A 12,932-nucleotide genomic window follows, 5' to 3' on the forward strand; every position below is an offset into this window, starting at 1 on the left:
TCCTCTGGAGAACAGACGTGTGGTTCCCTATCCAAGCTCTCATTCTACCGTGGGGTGACTGTTCTGATCGAGAGACTAGGACAGGCGCAGATCACAGGAGGTGGGAAGAGTCCAGAAGATAAGGCTGGCCTCTGCCTTTTTAAGCCATGGTTCAAATCTCTCCTATCAGGTTTTCTGTATAAATGAGAGAGTCTAATATGCTGGGAGGAATCATGGCCACTTGTTCTCTATGTGCAGTCATGTTACTCTCCAGTCCCCGCATATGCACTGACACACATACATTCGTGGCGTGTTCATGATAAAGGAGACCCTGGAGAAGTGACAAGAGGGTTCGAACGACCCCTGCCATGGGGAAGCAGCATCCATTTTCTTACCTGCATGCTCAAATGCCCAAACATGTGCAGAGAATTCCTGAAATTGGTAGGTTTCTGCTGGACCCAGGGTCATCCTTGGCCCAGACTTCAGAGAAAAGGACTAGGGTACTCTGTGTGTACCTGGAATTATGAGCTAACTTCCCTGAGTCTGTGAGGAAGATGACACAACGGAGGTTTCCAAAGAGAATGATTTGATTTTCATAGGATTAGAGCATCCATTGGAAAAGATAAAGTGGCCTAGAAGATTCCTTCCAACATGCTGTAACTTGGTGAGACAAATTGCCAGACACGTACCTTGTCCACTCCAGTTTAATTTTTTGTTCTAGGAATAAGTATACAGGTGACATTATCACATGTCCAATTTTCACATATGTTCACATATTCAATACAAAAATATTTTTCCAAAAGCTCTAATTCGTTCTTATAAAACCTGTGTGCTACACTTTCCTTTTGGAAGAAGTTTCCTTTGAAGTAAAAGTCTCTATTTTAAATGGCCTGTTGCTGTTTTCCCCCATCCCTGCTGACCCATGGACCCCCCCACCCTTTTCACTTCTGTCTTCCTCATTGAACATCATCTCTTCATGGCACTGGTCACGTTTTCATGGTCACAAATAAAGATATAGTCCTGGGCACAGAGCAAGGATGGGTGCTTAAAAGAATTCATACAAAATGAAGCTGTATTTGAGGTGGGTCAAGAGGGTCAAAAGTGCAGGCCCAGAATGGCAGGCACGGAGCATTTCCTACTGACCTTCCATTGCAAAGACTCCTGTATCTATCTGTAAATTATTGTCATCCTGATTTGTCTTCAATTCCTGCCAATTACTCCTAAATATTTCTGCATGCAAGGTAGTAGGAAAAGGCCACAGGTGTATAATTATATATGGAATTTATAGATATTTTATATAATTATATAATTAATTAATAGATAATATAATTATTATATAAAAATATATTATATATTTTATTATATATGGAAATCATATATATAAAATCCATATAATTATATATATATAATTCCACTATCTACCTAATATTTATCTATTCATTGATTGATGGACACTTGGGCTGCTTCCTTATCTTCGCTATTGCAACTCATGCTATAAATATACAGGTGCATGTATCCTTGTGAATCCTTCTTTTATTCCTTGAATACCCAGTAGTGTTACTGCTGGATCATGTTGTTGTATTTTTAAATTTTAGGAGTTTCCATATTGTTTTCCACTGTGGCACCACCACTTTGCATTCTCAAGAAGAGTTTGTTTTCTCCACATCCTTGCCAACAGAGATTGCTTCTTTTGTTGAATTTGCCATTCTGACATGTGTGAGGTTGTAGCTTACTTTGGTTTTGATGTGCATTTCCCTGATGATAAATAAGCATTTCTCACGTGCCTGTTGGCCATTTGCATGCCTTTTTTTTTGAGAAATGTCTGCTCATGTCTTTGGCCCAGGTGGGGCTTGTGTTATATATCACTTCTTCATCTACTTTGGATATTAGCCATTTATTAGATATGTCCTTTACAAATATCTTCTGCCATTCTGTAAGATGCTTTTTCATGTTGACTGTTTCCCTCACTGTGCAAAATTTTTTTATTTGATAAAAATCCCAACAGTTTGTTTTTACTTTAGTTTCTCTTGCTTCAGGAGACATATATTTGAAAGTAGTTGCTGTGGCTGATGTCAAAGAAGTTACTACCTGTGTTCTGTCCTAGGATTTCTATGGTTTCATGTCTCACTTTTTGGATTTTCATCCATTTTTTCTTTATTTAAGTGCAAGGTGTAAGGAAGTGGTTCACTTTCATTCTTTTGCATGAGGCTCTCCCCTTTCCCCAACACCATTCTTTGAAGAGACATTGGATATTCTTTCCTGCTTAGGTGAAGACTAATCGAATATATATGATATTTGTCTTTGACTGACATATTGTACTTCACATATTACACTCTAGTTCCAACCACATTGTTGCAAATGGCAAGATTTCATTCTTTATCATCACTCAGAAGTATTCCACTGTGTGTGTCTCTGTGTGTGTGGTGTATACCACAGCTATTCTTTTATTGAAAATTTTTGCATGTATGTCCATCAGAGCTAGTGGCCTGTGCTTCTCTTTTGTAGTGGTGTCTTTTCCTGGTTTTTGTATCAGAGTAAGGCCGGACTCATAGAATGAATTCAGTTTTCCTTCTTTTTCTGTTTTTGGGGATAGGTTAAGAAGAATAGGCATGAAGTCTTCTTTAAGGGTTTGGTAGAATCTGCCTGTGAAGCTATCTTATCTTGGATATTGCTTGTTGGAACTTTGTCATTACCGACTTCGTTTCCTTACTGATACACGGTATCATTCTGTTCCAATTTTCTATTTCCTCCTGGTTAGGTGTTGGTCTTTTAATTTTTTCTAGGAATTTAATCATTTCTTCTAGGTTGGAAATTTCCTGGCATGTACTTTTTCATAATATTCCTTTATGAGATATGTATTTCTGTGGTGTTTGTTGCTATTTCTACGTTCTCATTTGTGGTTTTATGTATTTTAGTGTTTTGGGGTTTTTTTCCCTGTGATGTCTGGCAAGAAGTTTATCAACTTTATTGGTTTTTCTCAAAGAACCAGCTTCTTTCATTGATTTCTTCTATTGTTTTCATTTTCTCTCTGTTTTTTTTTCTTTCCTTCCTTCTTTCTTTTCTTTCTTTCTTTCTCTTTTTTTCTATCTCATTTATATCTGCTCCAATCTTCATGATTTCCTTCTTTCTGCAGGTTCTAGGTTTGATCGTTGTTCTTCAGCTTCTTTGGATGCAAGATTAAGTTGCTTACTTGAGATTCCTCTTGCACCTTGAGGTAAACCTGTATTGCTGTAACGCCCATCTCAGAATTGGTTTTGCTGCACCCAGCAGTTTGGGATCATTGTGTTTTCTTTCTAACATTTTTCATTGCACTTTAAAAAGCTTTAAATTCGGGGCGCCTGGGTGGCGCACTCGGTTAAGCGTCCGACTTCAGCCAGGTCACGATCTCGCGGTCCGTGAGTTCGAGCCCCGCGTCGGGCTCTGGGCTGATGGCTCGGAGCCTGGAGCCTGTTTCCGATTCTGTGTCTCCCTCTCTCTCTGCCCCACCCCCGTTCATGCTCTGTCTCTCTCTGTCCCAAAAATAAACGTTGAAAAAAAAAAAGCTTTAAATTCAAACTAGTTAACATGTAGTAAAATGATTTCAAGAATATAATTTAGTGCTTCATCACCTGTGTATAATTTCCAGGGCTCATCCCAACTAGTGTCTCCCTTAATGCCTATCACCCATTTAGCACACCCCCCACCCAAACGCCACCAGCAACCCTCAGTTTGTTCTCAGTGTTTAAGAGTATGGCTTGTCTCCCTCTCTGTTTTTATCTTATTTTTACTACCCTTCCCTTAATTTCACCTGTTGTTTCTTAATTCCACATGAGTGAAAGCATGCGATATTGGTCTCTCAATGACTTTATTTCACTTAGCATAATACACTCAAGTTCCATCCATATTGTTGCAAATGGCAAGATTTCATTCTTTTTCGTCGCTGAAGATGAAAATCTTCCAATGTACATATATATCGCATCTTCTATATCCATTCGTCAGTCGGTGGATATTCAGGCTTTTTCCATATGTTGGCTATTGTCAATAATGCTGTTATAAACTTTGGGGTGCATGTACTCCTTCAAATCACCATTCATATCCTTTGGATTAAGTACTTATAGTACAATCACTGTCATAAGATAGTTCCAGCTTTAATTTTTTGCTGAACCTCCATCCTGTTTTCCAGAGTAGCTGTGCCAGTTGTGCATTCCTACAAGCGGTAAAAAAAAGGATTCATCTTTCTCTGCATCCTTGTTAATATTTGTGCTTGCCCAAGTTGTTTAATTTTAGCCATTCTGACAGGGTGGTATGTCACTGTGATTTGGGTTTGCATTTCCTTGATGATGAGTGATGTAAAGCGTCTTTTCCTGTATCTGTTACCATGTGAAACTCTCTTTGGAAAAGTCTGTATGTGTGTCTTTGGCCCATTGCTTCACCGGATTATTTGCTTTGGGGGTGCTCTTTATAGATTTAGATCTTTCCATGAAGTTTTAAACTTTCTTCTCCTCCTCGTCCTTCTCTCCTTCCCACTCCCCTCATTTTTCTTTTCTCCTCCTCCTTATTCTGTCTTTTTTCTTTCTTTTCTTCTTTCCTTCTTCCTTTATTCTTTTCCTTCTCTTCACTCTCCTCCTCTTCCACCTCCTGCTTGTCCTCCTCCTTTCTTTTTCTTCTTCTTCATTTCCTGGCTGACACATTCCTTATTTAATAGTAGGGCATTTAACCTCCATGTATTTATCGTCTTTGTAGATGTTTTGTTATGGTTGACTTTCATAGTGCTGTTCTCAGAGAAGGTGCATAGAATAATTTCAGTGTTTTTGTATTTGTGGAGATCCATTTTGTGACGTAACATGGGATATGTTCTGAGAATGTCTGATATGCACTTGTAAAGAATGTGCATTCTGTTTTAGGATGGAATGACCTCAATATATCTAAGTCCATCTGGGCCACTAGGTCATTTAAAACCATGTTTCCTTATTTTCTGTTTAGATGCCATGTCCATTGTCAGTGGGGTGTTAAAGTCACCTACTTTTACTGTTATCAATTAGTTCCTTCTTTCATTAACGGTTTAATGTCTTTGGGAGGGGTCCTAAGTTGGATCAATATATATTTACAAGTGTATCTTCTTGCTGATTCTGTTATGATATAGTGTCCATTTTGTCTGTTGTTACAGTTTTGGTTTTAAGGTGTGTTTTGACTGATATAAGATGGCTACACCAGCCTTCTTTTGACAACAATTTGCATGACAAATCTTACTCCATCCTCTCACTTTCAATCTGCAGGTGTCTTCAGGTCTAAAATGGGTCTTTTGTAGGCAGCATGTGGGTGGGTCTTGTCTTTTAATCCATTCTGCTTCCCTATGGTTTTAATGGGATCGTTTAGCCCATTGACCTTCAGAGTAATTATTGATGGATAAAATTTTATTACTTGTTTTGTGATTATTTTGGAAGATTTTCTCTGATCTTTTTCTTGACATTCTCTCATGTTCTCCTGACTTTCTTTAATATGTTTGGATTCCTTTATCTTAATTTTGTCTTTATTAGTGGGTTTTGATATTTGGTATCCTTTCGGTTTGTATATAACCTCTATTATATGTAGCTGCCTACATTAATTTAGCCATAATTTGACGGAACCCCTTGTTTTCTCCTTTCCTCCACACATTTGAAGTATAGGATGTTTTATATCCTTTTCTGTGAGTTCCTTGACTGGCTTATGTACAGAAAAAAATCATTTAACTGCGTTTTCAACCTTTATACTGACACTTTTCATCTGCCCTTTCCACTGTAAGAGTTCCTTTTAATATTTCTTGAAGGTCTGGTTGAGTTATCATGAACTGTTATTTTTTGGCAGTCTGAGAAATTCTCCTTATATTCTGAAAGATCCCCATGCTGGAAGGAGTATTCCGGACTGCAGAACCTGACCCTTAAGTCTGACCTTCACACTAACAAACTCTCTCAACTGTGCCCTCCAAGTAGGCCTTTACCACTTTCCATGCACTAACCCTAAGCCAAACCATGACTCTGACCTTAATAAGGCTTGAATGGTTGTTCTGAGGAAACTGCGACATATGACTGATGCCAGGTGACAGCCAGAGACAAGAAAGCTAGTGGTGCCATTTGCAATGACCAAGATGCAGCCGCAGAAAAAGATTCTGAACAAAATTCTACCTTGGACCACACAATCAGCCCAGGCCAAAGCCTGTCACAAATCCTGAGTTTTGCCCCCAACTCAGCGCTCTTTGGGGGTTCTGCACTGCAGGTGAATGGACCATTACCATCTGCCATGCCCTACACCTAACCCTAAATATGACTCTGTTCCTATCAAGGCCTGGATCCCAGGTCTGACCAAAAAAGGAATTTGGGAAACATGACTAACCCAAGAAAATTTAGACAGGAATGGAGAAGGACGTTCTGCTCTTTGTAATGACCAGGACGGAGCTCAAATGTAGGATTGTGGACCAACACCTAAGACTCACCCACACCATCACCCTAGCACTGAATACTATCCATACGTCTGGGCCTCACCCTAACATTTACCCTCCTCTCAGACCTTTAGGGAGTGCTACACACCATTGCTAGACAGGGTGCTACTATCTCCTGGTGCCTAAAGCTAACTGTAGGCAGGGCTCTGGCTCTTTCCAAGCCTGAATCTCAGGTCGGAGGTAACAACAGTTTTGGGACACATGACTGATGCAAGGTTATTCAGCCCTAAGCAGAGAAAAAAAGTCATTCCATTTGCAACAAGGATGGAACAAGGGAATTTGATTCTGGGGCAGAATCTTACCCTAACTCACACCATCATCTTAACCCCTGAACAGAATCCCAAGCATGATCCTTCCCCTAAAACTCACCACCTCAGCCCTCCAGGGAAGGCTCTGTACTGCTGGTGGATAGTCTATCATCCAATATGCCCTAACCCTGACCCTAACCATGGCTCTGGCCCTAGCTGGTTCCAGATTCCAGATCTGTGGAAACCGCGATTTGGGGACACAGAACTGATGCGAGATTACTTGGTCACGTGCATAGTAGGAATTGATGGATCCAATGACTGGATCAAGTGACAGAGTAAGATCCCTAACTGTAATCCACACCAACAGCTTAGCCCTTGAATGTAAATCTGAAGACTGATCTTCACCCTGGCTGTTGCTCTTTACTCACAGCCACTGGTTTCGGGAAAGGGATATCTCTCCGGGCCACACCTGAAGCATTGCCATCATGAGGCTTCCTTTATTCCTTCAAGTAGAGAGGGGAAAGCCCTGGTTTTGGATGTCTTTCCGGCCATCCTATCGGCAGATAAGGGCAGTAGAGATGTATCAGGGTGTATGTGGGGCACTGAGGTGTTGTGTTTTCTAGGTGTGTGGTGTATGAAAAGGGCCTGTGTATGTGGTTTATCAGCAGTACGTCTCTGGTGTATGTGCGGTGTGTGCATTTCTGTGCATGTTATATGTGAAAGTGTGTGTGTGGGGGGGTGTGCTGGACTATGTGGTGTGGTGTGTGGGTGGTGTCTGGACTATCTGATGGATAGTTCTTGTATGTGATGGGCTTTGGGTATGTTCCATGTAAACTGGGCAGGTCTTTTATACATGGGGTGTGTGTGTCCAGTGAGATTTTGAAGCAGTGTAAAAGTGCTGTAAATGGGAGGTTTTGATTGAATTCGTGTGGTACCTGCAGTATGTTGTGGTAGGTTTTGTCTCTGTGGGGTGTGTTTGGTGTTTATGTGTTTCCTAGGCACTGTGGGAGGTGGAATTGCGGTGTTTGTGGTGTGTAAGAGGTAATTGTGAGGAGTGTGGTATGTAGACCTTGGTGAGTTGTTTGTAGTGCGGTGGGTGTGAAAATGAGAATTTGTTGTGTTGTTGAGAGGCAGATTCTCCACATTTTTGTTTCCCAGGATTGTGAGTGTGGAACGTTCCTTAGAGTTCCTGGAATAAGGTTTCAAACATGTCTAACGTAGTGAAACAAGATGTTAGGCGAAAGATGGTTTCTCCGTAGTTTACTTTCAAGGCGTTAAGTGTATTGGTACTGTCATTATTCATACATATAGGCCTAGATTTTCCATCACTTCGCAGTTGGGGAACAAGAGCCTAGTTGAACGATGTTTTCTGTACAGTGTTTTATTCCAGAGTTGAGTATATATATGGTAATTTCCCTACCAGCCCCCTATATATTTTCAAACACGCCCAATGTGTAGTGAAAAAAGTTAGTTAAAGACGTATTCCACAGGGTTTTTCACATGGTTTCCTACACTCTCGCTGTAAGCCCTGCATGTGTTTTCAAACAGTTCTCACTGAGTGAAACCCCTTGTTAGTTGACAGATCGTTTCACCACAATGTTGTTTCACAGGGTTGGGTACATGGCAAAAGTTTCGGTGTCGGCCTGGCATGGCTTTGAAACATTTGTAACTTAGTGAAACAAGATGTTAATTGAAAGATGGTTTCCCCACAGTGTTGTTTGCCAGAGTTGAGTACATGGCACTTTAGTCCTACGCCCCACATAGGGTTTCACACACTTCTGCCATAGTGAAACCAGATATTACTTGAAAGAGTTTCTCCACTGTATTCCCCCCGCAACACACGGAGTCGAGCACATAGTTCCCAGCATTGTTTTACACACCCTTCTGAGTGAAACAAGATGTTAATTGGAAGATGTTTACCCCACAATGATGTTTCACAGAGCTTTTATGGCACTTTCCCCCTAGTCCACGCATGGTTTTCAAACACTTTTAAATTAGTGAAATTAGATGGTATTTGAAAGACGGTTTCCCCACAGTGTTTCACAGAGTGTAGTGTGTTGCACTTAACTTGGCTTCGCATAGGCTTTGAAACAGTTCTCTCTTGGTGATATTAGACGTCATTTGAAAGGTTGTTTCACAGAGTGGAGTATATGGCACTATCCGCCTAGGACCCGCATGTGAAGTCAAATATTTTTAACAGTGAAAGCAGATTTGAGCGGAAATGTGGTTTCTCCACCGTGTTGGTTCGTGGTTGCGAACCAGTGGCACTGGTGTTTGGCCAGGGGTTGGCACTTTCCGGGCACGTCCGGGGTAGGTTTTCAAAGTGTTCTTTTTGAAACCAGAGGTTAGTCAAAAGAGGCTTTCCCCACATTATTCTTTCACACTGTCGAGTAAACGTCGCTTTCTTCATCATCCACTCTCCCCCCAGATTTTCCAACATTTCTACCTTAGTGATACAAGATATTAGTTGAAACATTTTTCACAAAGTGCGATTGGACAAAGTTGAGTATATGACACTTCTGGCATTGGCCCCACATGGGTTTTGAAACACTTCTAAGTGAAACAAAATATTAGTTGAAAGATGGTTTCCCCATTGTGTTGTTTCACAGAGTAGAATATACGGCACTTACCCTGGAGGAACCACCTAGGTTTTCAAAGCATTGTCACTTATCGAAACCTGATATTAATTGACAGAATGTTTCCCCCCACTTGTTTTACAGAGATGAGTATATGGCATTTTCAGCGTAGGTCTCGCAAAGGTTTTCGACACTTCTAACTTAGGGAAGCAAACTGTTAGCTGAAGGATGGTTCCCTACAATGTTGTTTCACAGAGTTGAGTACATGGCACTTTAGGCATAAGCCCCACCTAGTAAACACGTCTAACAGAAGCTAGATGTTACTTGGAAGGAGTGTTTCTCCGCAGTATTTTTCACAGAGTCGGGTTTTATCCCTTTCCTCCCAGTTCCCAGCAAGGGTTTTCAAACACTTCTAACACTGAAACAAGAAGTTAATTGAAAGATGATCCCGCAGTGTTGTTTCATAGAGTTGAGTATATGTCACTTTCCTACTAGGACTTTCATCGGTTTTCAAACACTTCTGAATCAGGGAAATCTGATGGTGGTTGAAAGGTGGTTGGTTTCACCACACTGTTTCACAGTTTAGATGTCACTTGCCTCATAGTTTCCCTCATGGGTTTTCAAACACTACCCAACTTAGAGAAACAAGATGTTAGTTGACGATGGTTTTCCCAAAGGGTTGTTGGACAGGGTTGAGTATATGGCACCTTCTCCCTAGAACGTACGTAGGTTACTTAGTGAAACAAGATGGTGGTTGAAGATGTTTCCCCACAAGGTTTCACAGAATCATATATCCGCATAGTCTCCGTAGGGGCTTTCAAACACTTCTAACTTCGTGGCACCAGACGTTAGTTGAAATATGATTTTCTACAGGCTTCTTTCACAGACGTGAGTATATTTCGCTATGTTCCTAGGCCTCGCATGAGTCTTCAAACACATCAAACTCAGTGAAACGAAGTTAAGGTGAAAGAGCGCCTCCCCAACAGTCTTGTTTCAGGGGGTTATTTGACACTTGCCATGTAGGTCATGTTTGTGTTTTCAAACTATGTTAACGTCGTAAAACCAGATGTCAGGTGAAAGGTGTGTTTTCACAAAGGTGATTATATGGTACTTTCTTCATAGGGCGGGTGTAGGTTTTCATACGCGTCTCACCTAGTGATGAAACTAGGTGAAAGATGAGACTAGCGATGAAAGAGGGTTTCCCCACAGTGTTGTTCCACTGATTTCAGTCCATGGCACTTTCTGAACGCATATGACCCGCATAGTGTTGGCAAGACATCTCACTTCTTGAAACCAGAAGTTAGTTGAAAAATACTTTCTCCACCGTGTTGTTTCACAGAGTTGAGTACATGGCAGGCACTTCGCGCATAGGCCCCACAAGGGTTTTCAGAGAGTTCTCAGTGAAATGAGATGCTACTTGAAAGATTGTCTCAGTGTCTCTCAAGGTGTCGAGTAAATGTCCCTTTCCACATCCATCTCCAGAAAGGTTTCTAACACTTCTACCTTAGTGATAAAAAATGTTCCTTGAAAGACGGTTTTCGCCAAGTGCTCTAGAAGGCATTTTCGGCATAGGTCTCACAGACATTTTCAGACACTTAGTGAACCGAGATGTTAGTTGAAAGACGGTTTCCCCAGAGTGTTGTTTCACAGAGTAGAGTATATGGCACTCTCCTTCTAAGCCCCTCATGTGTATTCCAACCCTTCTGACTCAGTGAAGGATTGTCTCTCCACAGAGTTGGTTCACAGAGTTAAGTATATGGCTCCTTTCACGTAAGCCATGCAAAGTGTTTGAAACCATGTTCATTCTGTGGTTAACTGAAAGATGTTGATCTCTCAGTGCTGTTTCATAGAGTTGAGGACAAGCGCTTTCTGCCTAAGCTGCACACAGTTTTTCAAACCCTTCTAACAGTGAAACAAGATGTTAGTTGAAAAATGGCTTTTCCACAGTAACTTCTCACAGTGTCAATTATAATTCCCTTTCCTAATTGTTCTTCGCATAGATTTCCTAAACACTTCTAAATCAGTGACACAAGATTGTAGTTGAAAGATGCTTTCCACAAAGTGCAGTTTGACAGGGTTGAGTGTATTGCACTTTGGACATAAGCCCTACATAGTTTTGAAAAACTTTTAATTTTAGGGAAACGAGATAGCTGAAAAGATGGTTACCCCAGAGTGTTGTTTGAAAGATGGTTTGCCCACAATATTCTCTCATGGAGTCGAGTATATGTCACTGTCATTATCCTTCCCCAAATAGATTTCTCAAACGTTTCCAATTTAGTGAACCGAGATATTAGTGGAACGATGGTTTGGCGACAGGGTTGTTTCACAGAGTTGAGAATATGGCACTTGGCTTGTAGGTGCCGCACTTGTCTTCAAAATGTTCTCGCTTAGTGAAACCTGATGTTAGTCCAAAGTTTTTCACCACAGGGTTGAGCAACAAAGTTGACAGTAGGGCACTTTCGCCAAAAGCCCCGCAAGTTTACCAAGGAGTTCCAACTAAGTGAAGTGAGATCTTAGCTGCAAGGTGGTGTCCCCACAGCGTTGCTTCACAAAGTTGAGTCAAAGGCACTTACCGTGTAGTTCCCACATACGCTTCCAAACAGTTCTCGGTGAATTCAGATGTTAGTTGAAAGATTGTTTCACCACAGTGTAGATTGCCAGAGTGGGGCCCCATAAGCGGTTTGAACCACATCTACCATAGTGAAACCTGAGGATATTTGAAAGATAGTTTCAGCACAGTGTTTTTTCCATTCAGAGTTGAGTATATGGCAAGATCGTCATTGGCCTTGCATAGTTTTCCAAAAGCTTCTAAACTTCTGAAGCAAGATGTTCGTTGAAGGAGTGTTTCCACACACAGTGTCTCTGCCAGAGTTGAGTAAAAGGCACTATCTCTTAGGCCATCCATGTATGTTCCTACGAATTTGTGACTTAGTGAAACCAGATTTTGTGTGATGGCTTCCCTTCAATGTATCACAGAGTAGAGTAAAGGGCGCTTACGTTGTAGGCCCCGCGTAGATTTTCAAGCAATTCTCACTAAGGTCAAATCAGGAGTTATTTGAAAAAGTGTTTCACCACAATGTTGTTTCACAGAGTGGAGTATATGGCACCATTCTCCTGAGTCCCGAATGTGCATTCAAGCGTTTCTAGGCTCGTGAGAGCAGATTCTAAGGGAAACATGCTCTCCCCACCGTGTTGTTCGTCCATGGCACTTTCCCTGGTAGTTCATGCATAGGTTTTCTAAGTCTTCTCTGTGAAACTAGATATTAGATGAAAGCTCTTTCTCCATGATGTCTTCTCGCAGAGTTGATTACCTGGCCCTTTCCACATAGTTCCCGCCTAGGTTTTAATATGCTTCTATCTAGTGAAACAAGATATTCGGTGAAAGAGGGTTGGTCCGCAGTATTTTCTCAGTGTCGAATGCCATTGTTCCCCGTATAGGTTTTCAAACACTTCGAACGTAGTGATACAAAATGTTGGTTGAACGACGGTTTCCACAGTGTTTTTTGCCAGAGTTGAGTATATAGCAGTTCCGTCACAAGCCCCGCATAGTTTTTGGAACCCTTCTAACTTGGAGAAACTAGATGGGAGGTGAAAGATGGCTTCCCCATAGTGCTTTTTCACAAACGAGTATATGGCACTTACTGTGAAGGCCCCGCCTAAGTTTTTTTTTCCAAC

Source organism: Prionailurus bengalensis, chromosome D3, assembly GCF_016509475.1.
Source record: "Prionailurus bengalensis isolate Pbe53 chromosome D3, Fcat_Pben_1.1_paternal_pri, whole genome shotgun sequence".
Classification (NCBI taxonomy): domain Eukaryota; kingdom Metazoa; phylum Chordata; class Mammalia; order Carnivora; family Felidae; genus Prionailurus; species Prionailurus bengalensis.